Source organism: Pogona vitticeps, chromosome 2, assembly GCF_051106095.1.
Source record: "Pogona vitticeps strain Pit_001003342236 chromosome 2, PviZW2.1, whole genome shotgun sequence".
In the NCBI taxonomy this organism is placed as follows: Eukaryota; Metazoa; Chordata; class Lepidosauria; order Squamata; family Agamidae; genus Pogona; species Pogona vitticeps.
The window spans coordinates 47,394,220-47,411,347 of NC_135784.1; the positions used below are offsets into that span (position 1 = coordinate 47,394,220).

The 17,128-nt window shown below is 42.6% G+C and overlaps 1 protein-coding gene and 1 pseudogene across 2 annotated transcripts in view; one reads left to right on the forward strand and one right to left on the reverse strand.

The window, feature by feature from the left end:
- SHQ1 (SHQ1, H/ACA ribonucleoprotein assembly factor) overlaps positions 1-17,128 on the reverse strand; it is a 115,907-nt gene that overhangs the window by 33,769 nt on the left and 65,010 nt on the right. The window lies entirely within an intron of this gene.
- LOC140705062 (U1 spliceosomal RNA) lies at positions 12,792-12,946 on the forward strand (annotated as a pseudogene).

Sequence of the window (17,128 nt, forward strand, 5' to 3'; positions counted from 1 at the left end):
GAATGAGCATGGTGAAGGTTTATGGGCCAGCTCATAAACTAGGTTAATGGTTTGAACTGTCCAGTGAGAAAGCATCTGGGAAGATGCTTGAAATCTCTTGTTTGGTCCTTGATAACAGAGGAATAGGTGAGGAGACTTGCGGAAATTTGCTGTACAAGAGACATAAAATACTATACAGCATTTCACATCAAGGGTATGAAGCATGTATTCCAAATCTGATGACAGCGATGGGAACAAAGTCTGAAGAACAATAGGTTGGTTGATGTGAAATTCCAAGACAACCTTAAGAAGGAGACACTGAGATGTAGGGTGATCTTATCTGGGTGGAACTGCAAGTAAGGGTAATTAGCCCACAGTGCTGCTAATTTGCTAGCTAGTCAAACAGAGGTGATAGCAACCAGAAATGATGGCTTAAAAGAAAGAATTTTAAGGGAAGTAGTGGCCAGGGGTTCAAAGAGTGGACGAGTCAGATAACGGAGGACCAGCTGTAGAGACCATTGAGGAGGTGGAGGTTTCGGAAAAGGTTGACTGTTTTTGAGCCCTCTAAGGCGTGTGTGTGTTTAGTCGTTTAGTCGTGTCCGACTCTTCGTGACCCCATGGACCAGAGCACGCCAGGCCCTCCTGTCTTCTACTGCCTCCTGGAGCTGTGTCAGGTTCATGTTGGTTGCTTCGCAGACACTGTCCAGCCAACTCATCCTCGGTCGTCCCCTTCTCCTCTTGCCGTCACACCTTCCTAACATCAGGGTTTTTTCCAAGGACTCTTTTCTTCTCATGAGATGGCCAAAGTACTGGAGCCTCAGCTTCAGGATCTGTCCTTCCAGTGAGCACTCAGGGTTGATTTCCTTTAGAACTGATAGGTTTGTTCTCCTTGCAGTCCAGGGGATTCTCAAGAGCCTCCTCCAGCACCACAATTCAAAGGCATCAATTCTTCAGCGGTCTGCTTTCTTTATGGTCCAGCTCTCACTTCCATACATCACAACAGGAAAAACCATAGCTTTGACTATTCGGACTTTTGTTGGCAAGGTGATGTCTCTGCTTTTCAAGATGCTGTCAAGATTTGTCATCGCTTTCCTCCCAAGAAGCAGGCGTCTTTTAATTTCGGGGCTGCTGTCTCCATCTGCAGTGATCATGGAGCCCAGGAAAATAAAATTTGACACTGCCTCCATATCTTCCCCTTCTATTTCCCAGGAGGTGATGGGACCAGTGGCCATGATCTTAGTTTTTTTGATGTTGAGTTTCAGACCGTTTTTTGCACTCTCCTCTTTCACTCTCATTACAAGGTTCTTTAGTTCCTCCTCACTTTCTGCCATCAGAGTGGTGTCATCTGCATATCGGAGGTTGTTGATATTTCTTCCGGCAATCTTAATTCCGGCTTGGGCTTCTTCCAGTCCAGCCTTCCGCATGATGTATTCTGCATACAAGTTAAATAAGCTGGGGGACAGTATACAGCCTTGCCGTACTCCTTTCCCAATTTTGAACCACTCAGTTGTTCCATGACCAGTTCTGACTGTTGCTTCCTGTCCCACATATAAGTTTCTCAGGAGACAGATAAGGTGGTCAGGCACTCCCATTTCTTTAAGAACTTGCCATAGTTTGCTGTGGTCGACACAGTCAAAGGCTTTCGCATAGTCAATGAAGCAGAAGTAGATATTTTTCTGGAACTCTCTGGCTTTCTCCATAATCAAGCGCAAGTTAGCAATTTGGTCTCAAGTTCCTCTGCCTCTTCGGAATCCAGCTTGTACTTCTGGGAGTTCTCGGTCCACATACTGCTGAAGCCTACCTTGTAGGATTTTGAGCATAACCTTGCTAGCGTGTGAAATGAGTGCAATTGTGCGGTAGTTGGAGCATTCTTTGGCACTGCCTTTCTTTGGGATTGGGATGTAGACTGATCTTTTCCAATCCTCTGGCCACTGTTGAGTTTTCCAAACTTGCTGGCATATTGAATGTAGCACCTTAACAGCATCATCTTTCAAGATTTTAAATAGTTCAATTTGAATGCTATCACCTCCACTGGCCTTGTTGTTAGCCAGGCTTTCTAAGGCCCACTTGACTTCGCTCTCCAGGATGTCTGGCTCAAGGTCAGCAACTACATTGTCTGGGTTGTCCGGGATATCCAAATCTTTCTGATATAATTCCTCTGTGTATTCTTGCCACCTCTTCTTGACGTCTTCTGCTTCTGTTAGGTCCCTCCCATTTTTGTCTTTTATCATGTTCATCTTTGCGCAAAATGTTCCTCTAATATGTCCTATTTTCCTGAACAGATCTCTGGTCTTTCCTTTTCTGTTATCTTCCTCTATTTCTTTGCATTGTTCATTTAAGAAGGCCCTCTTGTCTCTCCTTGCTATTCTTTGGAAGTCTGCATTCAATTTTCTGTAACTTTCCCTATCTCCCTTGCATTTTGCTTCCCTTCTCCTCTCTGCTATTTCTAAGGCCTCAATGGACAGCCACTTTGCTTTCTTGCATTTCCTTTTCTTTGGAATGGTTTTCGTTGCTGCCTCCTGGACAATGTTACGAGCCTCTATCCAAAGTTCTTCAGGCACTCTCCCCACCAAATCTAGTTCCTTAAATCTGTTCTTTACTTCCACTGTGTATTCATAAGGGATTTGGTTTAGATTATACCTGAGTGGCCCAGTGGTTTTTCCTACTCTCTTCAGTCTAAGCTTGAATTTTGCTATGAGAAGCTGATGATCAGAGCCGCAGTCAGCTCCAGGTCTTGTTTTTGCTGACTGTACAGAGCTTCTCCATCTTTGGCTGCAGAGAATATAGTCAATCTGATTTCGATATTGCCCATCTGGTGATTTCCATGTATAGAGTCGCCTCTTGTGTTGTTGGAAAAGAGTGTTTGTGATGACCAGCTTATTCTCTTGACAAAACTCTATTAGCCTTTGTCCTGCTTCGTTCTGAACTCCAAGGCCAAACTTCCCTGTTGTTCCTTTTATCTCTTGGCTCCCTACTTTAGCATTCCAGGCCCCTAGAATGAGAAGAACATCTTTCTTTGGTGTCAGTTCTAGAAGGTGTTGTAAATCTTCATAAAATTGTTCAATTTCAGTCTCCTCAGCAATGCTGGTTGGTGCATAAACTTGGATTATTGTGATGTTGAATGGTTGCCTTGGATTCGTATTGACATCATTCTATCATTTTTGAGATTGTATCCCATTACAGCTTTTCCCACTCTTTTGTTGACTATGAGGGCTACTCCATTCCTTCTACGGGATTCTTGCCCACAGTAGTAGATATGATAATCATCTGAGCTGAATTCGCCCATTCCTGTCCATTTTAGTTCACTGATGCCCAGGATGTCAATGTTTATTCTTGCCATCTCCTGTTTGACCACCTCCAGCTTCCCAAGGTTCATAGATCTTACATTCCAGGTTCCTATGCAGTATTTTTCTTTACAGCATTGGACTTTCCTTTCACTTCCAGGCACGTCCACAGCTGAGCGTCCTTTCGGCTTTGGCCCAACCACTTCATTAGCTCTGGAGCTACTTGTACTTGTCCTCCGCTCCTCCTCAGTAGCATAAGGCAGGGGTCCCCAATCCCTGGTTCACGGGCCAATACTGGGCCATGGTCTTGGCAGGACTAGGCCGTGGAGACAGATCTCCCACCCCTCTTCACACACTCCCCCTACACATGCCAAACCGCATGCACGGATGCCCCACCCACCATTCCCAAAGCACTGAGGCAAAAGGACAGAATGGGCATATTGCTTTGTAGAGCTTGAGGATTCTCTCATAAGTTTGAAAGGCACTGGCTGCATGACTCTAGGCATGTGCCTAGTCAGTGCATTGGGACAGCTCGAGTCTGGACTTGGAAAAGTTTACCAGGAGTCCTAGATCCACCAGAGTAGAGAGGGTAAGTAGGACGTTGCACTTGGTCTTGATGTATGAATCCACTACTACAAGTCAATCCTCTATGTAGGGGAAGATGATAACATGGAGTCATAGGTAGTGGCAACTGGGGCGAGACACTTTGTGAAAACCCTGGGTGCAGTGGACAATCCAAAGGAAAGGGCCTTGAATTGAAATATGGTGTTGTGGAGGGTAAAATGGAGATACATCTGGCGGTGCAGGTGTATAGAATTGTGGAAGTAGGCGTCCTGAAGGTCGAATACAATGAACCAGTAGTTTCTTCAGAGAAGAGGAATGATGCTGTCCAAAGTGACCATGTGAAAATGCTTGGGTCGAATGTAGCTGTTGATGTCTCGTAGGTCTAATATGGGGCGGAGGCCACCATCCTTTTTGAGGACTGTGAAGTCCCAGGAGTAGAAACTAGTATTTTGGTCTTCGATGGGTACTTTCTGGATAGCATCCCTCTGTAACCTTCAAAAAGGTTAAGATCAGATGATGGCTAAAACCCAGGAATTGTTGGTGATGCATATCCAAGAGTGGAAAACGGTTGTTGGTAGATGGGAGGTCGGCTCCATTGAGTGCACAGATACCTATGGTATTGCTGACTTGAACGATATCTTGCCATCTTACATGGCATTATAGATTTATTGGGGATTGTCCCTAACTTCATCGGATTTTGTATTCTCGAAGGAAAAATCAGCAGTAGCTGAACATGCCCTAAAACAAGCTGAACATAAAATTCTATTTCAAAATACTGAAGTACTGGACAACACCAGCAATCATTATGTTAGAATGCACAGGGAAGCCATTGAAATCGAGGCACCACTGCTATAGGGAAAGTGAAAAAAGAACAAAAGCAGGATTACAGCTGAATGTTAAGAAATCATGACTAAAAGCCTACCCAACTTTAATTTATTTATTTATTTATTTATTTATTTTATTTCTATCCCGCCTATCTGGTCATATTAGACCACTCTAGACGGCTGACAATGAAGAAATTGAAATGGTTAGAGATTTTGTATACAGTACCTTGGTTCAATCATCAATCCAAATGGTGACAGCAACCAAGAAATCAAAAGACTGGAACTAGGAAGGGCAGCAATGAAGGAACTGGAATAGACTGTCAAGTGTAAGGATGTGTCATTGGAGACTGAGACCAAGATCATCCACACTTTTCTATTTCCATCACCATGTACAGATGTGAAAGCGGGACAGTTAAGAAAGCTGACAGGGCAAAAAATGATTTGTTTGAAATGTGGTGCTGGAGAAGAGTTTTGCAGATACTCTGGATTGCCAGAAAGACAGACAAGTGGGTCCTAGATCAAATCCAGTCTGAACTATCTCTGGAAGTAAAAATGTTAAAATTGAAGTTGTCCCACATCATGAGAAGAGAGGATTCCCTGGAAAAGACAGTAATACTGGGCAAAGCAGAAGGCAGACAGAAAAGAGGAAGACCAAATATGAGATGGACCGACTCCCTAAAAGACCATGGGATTGAGTCTGCAAGTGCCAAGAATGGCTGAGGACAGGACATTTTGGAGAGTGCTCATTCACAGGAATGACACGAATCAGAGATGATTTGACAGCACATAACAGCAACGAGATTCTAAAAATTAAAGTTGGTACAAACAACCTTGTGTACATGCCAGGCAATCTGAACAGCCCAGAAGTAACACTGCTGGTTACCCTATATCTGTTGAACCACAGTATAAGTCCCAGTCCCAGAACAGCCTTGTGCAGAAGCATGACTTCTTGGATATTACATGGATAAAACATTGCAGTTGAAACTTTAGTTAGAAGTATCTTTTCCATCACAAAATGCAGTTTTTCATACACAATTCAAAACCACAGGGCATTGCAGATTTTGAGCAGCAGTTGGTTGCCAAGACTGTGAATTAAATACAACGATTTTCATGTTTTGCCAGAGTGAAACTGCAACATTAATGCTTATTCATGCTACTCATATAAGGCATTATGCTACTATGCTATCATGGTTAGTACAGAATGGCATTTCAGCATTAAACAGAGACTTGGGCTTGCAGAAGTTAAATGGAAATAAGAACCAAGGATTCTCTGGCAGCCTTTTTCAATATCAAGCCCCTGTAGATGTTTGGGATAATAACCCTCATAATCCCTATCAGGTGTGTGGGGTATGAGAGAGTTCTAATCTCATGTATTTAGAGTATCATTTTGAGGGAAACAATTTTACCAAGAAGAGAACTCCTTAAGAATTCCAGATGTCTTGGACTACAACATACAGCTCCCATTCATTCGCCATGCTAAATGGGGTCAACTGAGGTTCTAGGTCAAAACATCTCGAGGGCTGATGATTCTCCACAGTTGCCTCAAAAGGCTTCTGGAAAATAGGACCCCTTCCCCCACAGCATACACTGCTAGATGATGGATCAACATCACACATTTTTATCCTCTTCCCAGATCTGCCTATTTGATGCTTGAGGTTGTAAAGTCCTAAGATCTATATACAGTACTGTGTTTCCCCGAAAATCAGACAGGGTCTTATATCAATTTTTGCTCCAAAAATGCATTAGGGCCTATCTTCAGGGGATGTTTTATTTTTTCATGTACAACAATCTACATTTATTCAGATACAGTCATGTCATCTTCTTCTGGTTGCTGCACAATGGTGGAGAGTGGGGTTTCACTTAAATGGGGCTTATTTTGGGGGTAGGGTTTATATTACGAGCATCCTATAAAATCATACTAGGTCTTATTTTCAGGTTGGGTCTTATTTTTGGGGAAACAGGGTAGATACTGTAGATCTGAAGTCCCAGTCTTGTGATTCCACCAAAGCTGGCACTGTCTCTAAGCCATTAAGGAATACTTTTGTTTTCCTGTATTGTTCCCCACTACAGGCACGACTGCATTTTAAGGACAACAGCAACCAAGTTCAAGTTAGAATTTACTTTTCCTCAGTTAATTTGTGGGACTTCAGAAACTCATCTGAAGTGAAACAAATACAGAAGATGTGTAAGCACGGCAAAATATTGAAATGTGACATTTATTTTCATAATCTGGACCAGGTTTCTTTCAAAGAAACCACATTTACTGAGAATGAACATGCAACCAGAATATAAACAAGTCATGCATATAGATATCAAAGTGATAAGTGATAAAAAGAAATTCCACTATACTACTGTTTCATTTTGGAAAGACGAAAGCTTTCACTCAAGCTTTGGTAAGGGCTTGATATTGGCCAAATAAAGAAAGAAATGAAGAAATCAACTCGATCCAAAGCCTGGCAGCCAATCAAAACATTCAACATCAACATGGATTTCTGGCAAAAGGGTGGCTATTGCTGGAAGTTAAATGTTGGACTACATGTACTTATTCCGAGCCAGAAAAAGCTAGCCTCATGTTCCAGCAGTGTAGCAGAAAAAGAATATTAATAATGAAACAGATGAGTCATACAGTAAGCATACAAAATAGAAAAAAAAGAGAACAAATAAGACATAATTTAATTGCAACACTAGTTCCAGGAATAAATTTAGTTTTCAGATTACCTCTCAATCTACTCAAGAATGCACTTGGATATGACAGCAACGAGTCATAAATCTAGTCAACATGGAATGTAATGGGGAGGATTAAGGAGGGATACTGGTAGCAGGGACAACCTCCACCATTTGAAAGGAAGGAAGGAAAGAGGGGGGGGGATGAGCTGAAATGCAAATTGGATCACACTGAGTGTATCAATCAATAAACAGCCCCTGTGTGATCACTTACTGCAAATTCAACAGTAATACAGGCTGCAAGACAGTAATACAGGCTACCACCTCATCCAGATTGGTCAGCTTAATATTTCTCATTGTATATTCATGCACAGAACTAAGGAGCAGATGAGATGGCAGCAGACTTGTATGCAGAACTGAGGCTTTGACTAGTCTGTGATTTGAATGGCAGCCTGTATTATTGTGGAATTCGCAGTCAGCGATCACATACAAGATATGATACCATATCTTGCTCAGAAGCTTAAGCCCTAGATGCTCAAATATGAATTCACAGCTCTCTCTAATAACAGTTGTGGCTATAGCAGATCTAACTCTACAGAAATCAAAATGTTTGTGTCCCTTGCTAAACTGAAGGAAAAATTGAAAACAGATATAATAGGCTCCAAATCCCATTTGGACAAAACGAATTGGGAGTTAGGTTCCTACCACCCACTGTGATTTCACATTAAGAGTCTACTTATCAATTCTGATCCCACACAAGTTCTCTTCTAAATAACCATTAGCTAGCAAGACTAAGAATTATATGCCTCCCAATCCCCCGAGACACAAAACTGGGACATGTATCCTCCTGGGCATATGCTAAAGAAATATAACTGACATTTTTTCTTTCCCAGGAAGAACCAGAGATTAAACTGCATCTGCAACCCATTTCCTGATGCCACCACCACTTTCCTAAGAGGTAACTGAGGGGGAAAAAACCCCTAAACAACAAAAACCAAAGACAAGCAAAACCCATACTTAAAAAAAAAGAAAGAAAAGAATCCAACATAATACTGACCTGTAGATTAACAAACGTATTTCAATGGGATTTTGAAGGCATTTGACTAAACTCAGGTGTTGATCTGTTCTCTTTCAGCTAGTAAAACCAACTCCTCTCTTTTAGATTAAATGATACTTTTTTCTGAGTCCCACTTCAGCTGCTACCGTAAGCCTTGGACACTAGATAGACCACTTCTTCGTGATGCAGGCAATTCATGCAGAACGCACATTGTAAGGACATTCCACCACCCCTCCCAAACTGGAAATTACCATTTCAATGGGACATCAAAGAATGTGTGAGAAAGGAACACTTGCCCTTCCTTTCCTTCCCCTTCTTCTGTCTCAGCTCACCCCCTGTTAAGTGGCTGAGAGTAAAACTGTTGCCAAAAGGATGTCATCGCCTGACAAGGCTGTGAACAGAACAGAAAGATGCTATTTGCATGGAGAGCAGCTTCAGTCCTTTGATCACAGCTGCACACGGCACCTGCTTAAAAAGGCAACAGCTACACAGGCTACATGTTGTCCCTGTAGTCAAAACAGGAGGAAACAGCGGATAAGTGCTGAATGAAACGAGATGACAGGAACTGCTGACCCCCCCCCCCACTCCTTCTGAAAGCTTGGAGCAACCTGCCTCCCGCACCTTCAGAGAAATCAAAGCAGGAACCTGCCAGCAGAGAAGACCCTCTCTTGCATCGCCTCCCTACCTTTGGCAAGGTGCATCTTTCAAACACAGGCACAAGCAATCCGAAGTACCGGGAAGGGGAAAGGGAACAAAAAGATCTAAAGGAACTGTGAATGAGCAGCTGGGAAGGGAGCTTAACCGCCCCACCCCTTCAAAAGTCATGTTTCACAGGGCTTCTGAAAGAGACACAGACTCTGCCATCTACTGATCCTGCCTGTCATTTCCCACCCACCCCCCAAGCTTGGTGGGCAGATCCATTGTTACTTTAAATTGGTACACTGTTACTAGACAGCTGCTAGTACTCCTCAAATGCCCTTGGTACAATTGCTGCTTTAGAGACTGGGGACCAGGGGGGACATATTAGAGCGACAGTACCTCAGGACAGCAAGTCAAATAAGAAACAGAAAGGCTAAAATACTGAAACATGAAAACACACACACAGTGGTTTACTGAAAGCACAGCCAAGCTGACGTATGACATTTTCACGAACCAAGTTACAGCAGAGGACAGTTCCAAGGCATGGCCTGAGGGCACAGGATAGATCAACCTTGCGGATGCCGAGGGCTTAGATGAACTCGATGCCTGCCCTCCTCAAGCTTCATTGTGAATAAGATTCGGGTAAAATGAAACCTTAGAACACAATCTAGAAATGTTTGCAGGGGCTCTGAAGGACATCCTTTCTCCTCATCAAATATCCTTGCAAAATTGTGAAGGCCATCCAGAACTTTCTGAAGGCAGTCCCAACATTTTGTAAGAAAGTTTTATAAAGGGGCTCACTAAAGAAAATGGATAAAGATGGTTGTTGTGCGTTTTTCAGGCTCTTTGGCCGTGTTCTGAAGGTTGTTCTTCCTAACATTTCGCCAGTCTCTGTGGCCGGCTTCTTCAGAGGACAGCACTCATTATATAGAGCAGTGGTTCTTAACCTTTGTTACTCGGATGCTTTTGAACTGCAACTCCCAGAAACCCCAGTCAGGACAGCTGGTGGTGAAGGCTTCTGGGAGTTGCAGTCCAAAACTCCTGAGTAACCCAAGGTTAAGAACCAGTGATATAGAGGACAGTGCTGTCCTCTGAAGATGCCAGCCACAGAGACTGGCAAAATGTTAGGAAGAGCAACCTTCAGAACATAGCCAAAGAGCCCAAAAAACCCACAACAACCATTAGATCCCGGCCATGAAAGCCTTCGTGAATACAAGATGGATAAAGGCTCAGATACACCATTTCCTTAATTAACAGTACATAGCAACTGACGCTGAGAGATCACCACTGTGCTTGAGGTTAAAGTTATACCTCTTCAAGTAGGGGTACAATCCTCACCAGCATATAAAAAGAGCATCTTTCAACCATTGTGTATGCTGTCTAGGAGCTGACAGTAGGATTCCTGGAAGACCCATGCTGAAACACATTAAAAGCCCATGCAGTCTAGCTTTCTGTTAGCACAGTAGCCAACCACACGCCCAGAAGAAGATATCTTTTTTTGGATTAAAGCATTTTTACCATATACATACCCATATGTCTGTGAAGCCCGGGGGGGGGGGGATCACTTATGTAAAGGACTTCACGGAGAGTTAACCTTGAAAGTTATTTCAGCTGCCTTTTTGATTAGTAGGGAGAGAATATATTTAGCAATAATTGCAGCAACTACATTGGCTGCCTTTGTTCCTCCAGGTCCAATTCAATTAGAACCAGCATGTCTTAGAATGAACTGTTGCTGTTAGGTAGGGTCAAATCACTTTTAATTTTAATGTCATTATCAGCCTTGTTAAGACCTTAAACCAAACTTTATTGGGTCAACACATCTCATGTTAGTTTTTTTTCCTGTTGCTTTCTATTTTTTTCCTAGCATTATTGTCCTCTCGGAATCTTAACTTTTTCATGATATGGTCCAATGTGAGATCGCCTCAGTTTCCTCTAATGTGATTTCAGTCTTGACTTGATCTAAAACCCCACTAATTTGTCTTCTGAATGAGCATGGTATTCATAAAAATCTCCTCTCATACCACATTTCCAATAACTCAATTTCCTTCCTTTCAGCTTTGTTCACTGTTCAGTGTTCTTATCAGGAATACCATAGTATGAATGATTTTGGCCTTGAATTCCAGTGAAATAACCTTAGACTTAAGGATCTTCTCTAGCTCTTTCATAGCCATCCTTCCAAGTCTTGGTTGCAATCTCCTTTCTGACTGATGACTGAACCAAGGTATAGAAAATCTTTGGCAATTTCTTCATGGTCAATATTAATTCTGTGTAATTTTGTAGTTCCTATTTTTGCCACAACATTCAATAATAATCTGGATTATCACTGTCATTAACAAATGGAGAGACTTAAAGCTTTGTGTACTCTAGTTTATGTACCATTTGTGCACCATAAATTTAATTCAAGTACATATAGACCATTATCAGCCAGTGATAACACCTATACCACTCTACCTATATTTTACATTTCCTTTCATCCACCTCCTCCCCATGCTTATAGAAAATGTCTCAATGGCAGATGAGATTGTTGTGCAACTCTGCCCAGCTACAGCTCAAGCCTATATTAAGTTAGAAATGGTTTGTCTGATTTGGCACTGCATTGAGAGGTCCCTTTTAGTTGTGTCGAGGATAAATAGTGGAATTAAACTGTTTAACAGCTGGTTTTCCTTATTTACTTTAGGTTATGCAAAAGAACAGCAACACAAAGCTTAACCTGATCCCATTCACCAGCAGTAGCACATGCTCAGCATAAGACCAAATCTCCATTTTCTGACATAATTGAACGTTTATAGCATGCAAGGCATAACAGGTTAGGCCACACAAAGCCATGAACAATGTTCTTGACGAGCAAAAAAAAAACTGAATACAAACTATAGTAGCTGAAATCAGGAAGCAGGTGCTGTAATCCAGTTAGAAGTCACGAGGCATAGTTAGTTTCCTTGCTGCAACACCCTTTGGAAATACATTCTCTATTAGATGCCCAGAATTAGTTGAAAAGTTTGCAAGCTGAATCCAAATTTCCCATAGAAATGCATTGAAAAATAATTAATGCATTTTATGGGGGGGGAGGTCAGAAACTTTAAAAAAACTTAAAAGAAAGTCACTTACCAGGTACTGTAGACTGAGCCTGGCTCTTCACAGTGCCTTGGTAGACCCCAGAACAGCCAAAAAAGAGCCCCAAACAGCTAAAACCCAGCAGGCAGCAGGTAGCCATTTTGTGCTCTTCTCCGCTCCTGCTCCTGCTCCATTCCCCTCCCCTCTCTCCACCTAACAGCTGATCGGCGCTGGTCTGAATGGCTTCCCAGGCAGCTTTTAAAGCAAGTACTGGTATGCATGTTTCTACACAAGCGGGTTTCAACTCAAACGGAGCACCTTTTCACCCAAGCACTAACCCCAAACAAACAGCTTTTAAACTAAATTTTACATTTTAAAACGACAATACCAGGCAGTCCCAGGTCTCTTTCCCAGCTCTCTAACTGCTTGGACTAGCAAGGAAGCAGACAAGCAGCCTTTTCACTAAATGAAAGTTTGAATTTCCCCGCTTTCCCTGCCTTCCCTGCATATTAGGTATGCTAATATCTGTGCACTGGAGGATTGTGGGAGGAACATCCAGCCCCTGATGGGGGTCCTGTGGGGCACCCCAAAACACTCAGTAGCTCTCTTGGCCTCTTTTGGGACTGGGGCTGTGTAGCCCTGTTCTGATCAGGAGGTGCAGCCGGGGGGGTCACCATACCTTTGGGGGATAGGGCACAGAAAGGGGCAGGAGGTTCAGGGGCCATTCCAACTCATACCTGGCAGGGGAGATACCATGATCATCAAAGTGGTTTTCCCAGGTTAAGGCTCATCTATTGCACTTTAGATGTGCTGATCCCTGTGATTTCCCCAAATATGGGAAAATCAACTGCCTAAGTGGGGGACTGTGTTTGTGGTTTCTCCTGGTCTTTTTAGAATCACTCTTTCCCCTTTGGTCCTTGGCTGTTTTCACTGCCTGCTGCCATAGGCCTGTTGGCCTTGCTGGTTTTCCAGGTGGGCTCCAGGAAGCAGATCCTGGAAAGACAGCGTGCAGAATGGTGAGGTCCAAACAGCAAGCAGTCTCTGGTGCGTTTAGAGGCCTCCCAGCATGGCAGTGGGAGGTTTCTGGGTGGTAGTGGTTGAACCCTTTTTTTTTACTGTATTCGCTCCATAACACACACATACTTTCTCCCCCACTATTTTGGGGGGGAGTGCGTCTTATGGAGCGAAAAATACGGTAAAAAGGAGCCCCAAAGCACAAAATGTTGGATAATGAGAGCACAGAGTGCTGTCCTCTGAAGATGCCAGCCACAGAGACTGGTGAGACATTAGGAAGAACAACCTTCAGAACACGGCCAAAGAGCCCGAAAAACCCACAACAACCATGTTGGATAATCCTTCATTATCTATATCAACTCTATTGGCAAGCACAAAAAGTCAGAAGAGAAAAAAAAATTATTTCTGAAAATTCTAGAATTGCACTTCCCTTAAACTTCTCTCTTCTGTGTTGCACCTACCTTTGCATCTACCAACCTTTGCAAAGCACAAGAGACTCATTTAGTAAGCCTACAGTATAAGAGCAGGTTCTAGACTGTGCTGGCATGAGCCTGACAAAAGGTGCAAATGGCCAGAGAACATCCCTCTATGCTGAAGCCAAACCAACTTCCCTTCCCCTAACCCATGTGACTGCAAACTGAGAACATCTTCTAGTGAAGATGTTTACCTTTAAGAATACCTGTGGCCCACTTTATAGCTCCCCCATTATTTACAACCATTCCAATATTAGCTAATGCACCCACAATGTCCAAAGTTAACTTTCCTAACCACTGTGATCTGCTCTGCAAACTGGCTCATTTATGCTACGAAGTGGTTGCTATACAGCAAGAGAGCAGAAAGGGATGATAGCAGAGGTTGGAGGGGATCATCCAGTATGCATGCTAGAGAGGAAGTAGGATGGCAATATAAGACAGACACCATCAGAGGGGAGCACACAGCAAGTAAGACTAGCTGTGAGACTGAAATGAAAAGAATTTAGACAACACAATTTTTTCCCCAAGAATCAAATCCCCATTTTACCACTGAGCTTAATGGGAAAACAGAACTGGTCTCACAGCACCTTCACTTTACACTTATAACCAGGTACAGTGGACCCTCTACTTAAGGAATTAATCCGTATTGGAATGGTGGCTGCAAGTCGAAAAGTCTGTAGGTCGAATCTCCAGTGACCTACAATGCATTGAAAACCGATTAATCCCATAACCAGCGGTTTTTATTCTATTTTTGTTCCATTTTGGTTTTTTTCTGGTCTGTAGGTCGATTCTCTGGCTGCAAGTCGAATCTAAATTTTGCAGCCAGAGAAGTCTGTAACTCGAAAAGTCTGTAAGTCGAGCCGTCTGTAAGTCGAGGGTCCACTGTAACAAATTAAGTTCCATGGCTGGAGGTCTAATGTGTCCTTGCACTGGATCATTCAACTTCAAATAACCCCATTTAGTGACAACAACCTTTGGATGGCAAGATACTCAAAAAAGAGGTAGACTCCCAGAAACATCTACAGTAGCTCGGCATTTTGGAGACATAGTGTTAGGCTATCCAGAGAGATGATTTTCTTCATATTTCTAGGAATCATTAAAATTGTGCTACACATTAGCTACTGTACCAAATCTGCTTTAAAAACTGTGTCCCATCGTTAATGAACAGCAATCTGAGTTGGCCTTTGGCTCAAAATAACCAAACAGGCATGTCCCATCTCAGGAGGCTACAGAAATGGGAGAGGTGAAATTTAAGAAGACCACTAGGTTTTGTACCACCATATATAAACATCAGTTTAAATATTGCTCTGGCTTTCTTAGGTACAGTGCCTTTTTCCTTCAAGGAGCAGATCAAGAACTTTACATCAGGAGAAAAAGCAAAGGAAGCTCAAGTTAAATAATATCAGCAAGCATGCAGAGCAACCATGACAGGAAATATCTCCCTTTAAACATCAAGCACATCAATGAGAGTGCTGAAAACAAGGGTAATCTGATGCAGTCTTTCAACTGCAACATACATCAGCTTGCAGATGCTGTGTCAGAGCCCACATGTAAGAAAAAACAGCCGATTTTAGATACCGTTCCCTCACCACCAGTTGAGAACAGGCACTGATTCTCATTAGATTGCTAGGAGTGGGCTGTGTGTACAAGGACACACAGCAGATGGATGAGGTGTGAATATACAAGAGATGGCATGCTACAACCAGGTTTCTAAAAGTATCTACAAGTATCACATCTGGACTTCAAGCACCTGCTGTAGAAAACACAAGCAGAATGTTGCGACTGTCACATAATCGTGAGTTGTGCAACTGCCTAGTTTCCCCAGCTAAAGATTTCACCTTCTCTTCCTCCTAGAAGTTCAAAGCAGTAACTGAGCTGCACAATTACTCCATCTGCTCAAAGTCTGGAGACTGGTATTGCCAGAGCACCTGACATTGCAGGAGGCCATTCAACTTCACAGGGCTTAATAACTTTCCTTCTCCCTCGTTCTGCAAATAAGGCATGAAGACATATGGTTGCGGGTGGAATGAAGTGTAGCAACTCACAAAATTATTAGGCCAACTGAAAGGCACAAACACTATAAGAAAAACTAGGTGTGGTTGACATCCTATATCCTTTCCCTCACTCATTTTCAGTCCTTCAGGGCTCTGAACTGCGCCTTTCCAGAAGGTATTTTCCCATGTAAAGCTGTACTGTATTTGCTGCCACACCACTTGTCTCTGTTGAAGCACATTCCGTTATCTCAGTCTCTTTCTCTAAAGGACTGTAGACTCAGCAAGAGTCCTAACATTTCCTAGCACAAGGCTATGCTAATTCTCTTTTCCCATTCCTCAGCATCTCTTTTCTAAAACTTTCATCCAAAAATGGGCATAAACAGTGGTCGACTCAGGTAGGACTTCATGCACCTGATGAAGAAGGCTACACTCCACTTGCTATGTCTATTTGCTATAAAACTTGGCCATTCTTTCTTCCCTTTAGTCTTTATTATGTGCTACCCACTGACTCTGTGACATTCCACTTCCTGCTCATTTTCAGTTTTCAGACTTCTCTACCTTCTTTCAAGATGTTCCTTTTCCCTCTCTATCCTGCCAGGCTTGTGGGACCCATATTTGGTGATCTTTCTCTCTCTCACCTCATAGGTACACTGGTTTCTATCCCTCCTCCCTGTTCCATTTATCTTCATAACCAAAATGATAGTCCAACTATATCTACCTAACTCTCTTGAATGAAGATTCTAGTATGACAGATAACAACTGGCTCTGATGGCCAACTCCCAGAGAGATGAGAGAAGGAACAATAGCTTATATCCATCAGGGGCTTTGAAAACAACTCTATCCATGGCCATAGTCCATGTAAGGAATGAATAAAGGAAAGCTTAACACAGCATGTCTGTTCAAAGCATAAGCAGATGTGCTGCTATGTTCTGAAAATGCTGCCAGCTACAGTGATGCTTGGCTTGTAAGCTGTGCTAAGAGGGAATTACAATAATTGAGCCTTCGGGTCATGAAGGGCTGAGCTGCCGTTGCAAAGTCATCAAAGGATAAGCCAAAGCCTTCCTGGATTTCAGAACATCCAAAGAATATTTGTCACTCAAAAGCAGGCTGACACTCAAGGACAGCTATGAAAGCGATCTATTCAGAAGCATCAGCTCAGGTGTATTCTCAAGATAGAATGCCTTTCATTATATCACCTACGCTATATATATATATACTCAGAAGTGATTAAATTGTGATTTTCACCATGTACATGAAGAAATTATAAAATCTATGTCAATGATCCCGAGTAAGAGAACCATTACACGGTCATTACTCTAAATTAAATAATTCACACAAGGAGGTTTATAGTGAGAAGGTATAATTCACTTGTGTGTGATACCTGACTGAGGAAGCAGGGGATGAAGAGCTAGAATATGCACTATGCCTTATAAGAGGGGCCTGCGGTGCATATGATGGATGGGGATACACATTTTGTCATCTCTGTGATCATGGACAAGCTGCAGGGTCCCAGACTGCCATCGTAAGAGAGTGTTAAACCACTTGTGAATATTTTATGCCTATAAAATCCTAGGATGGAATCAAC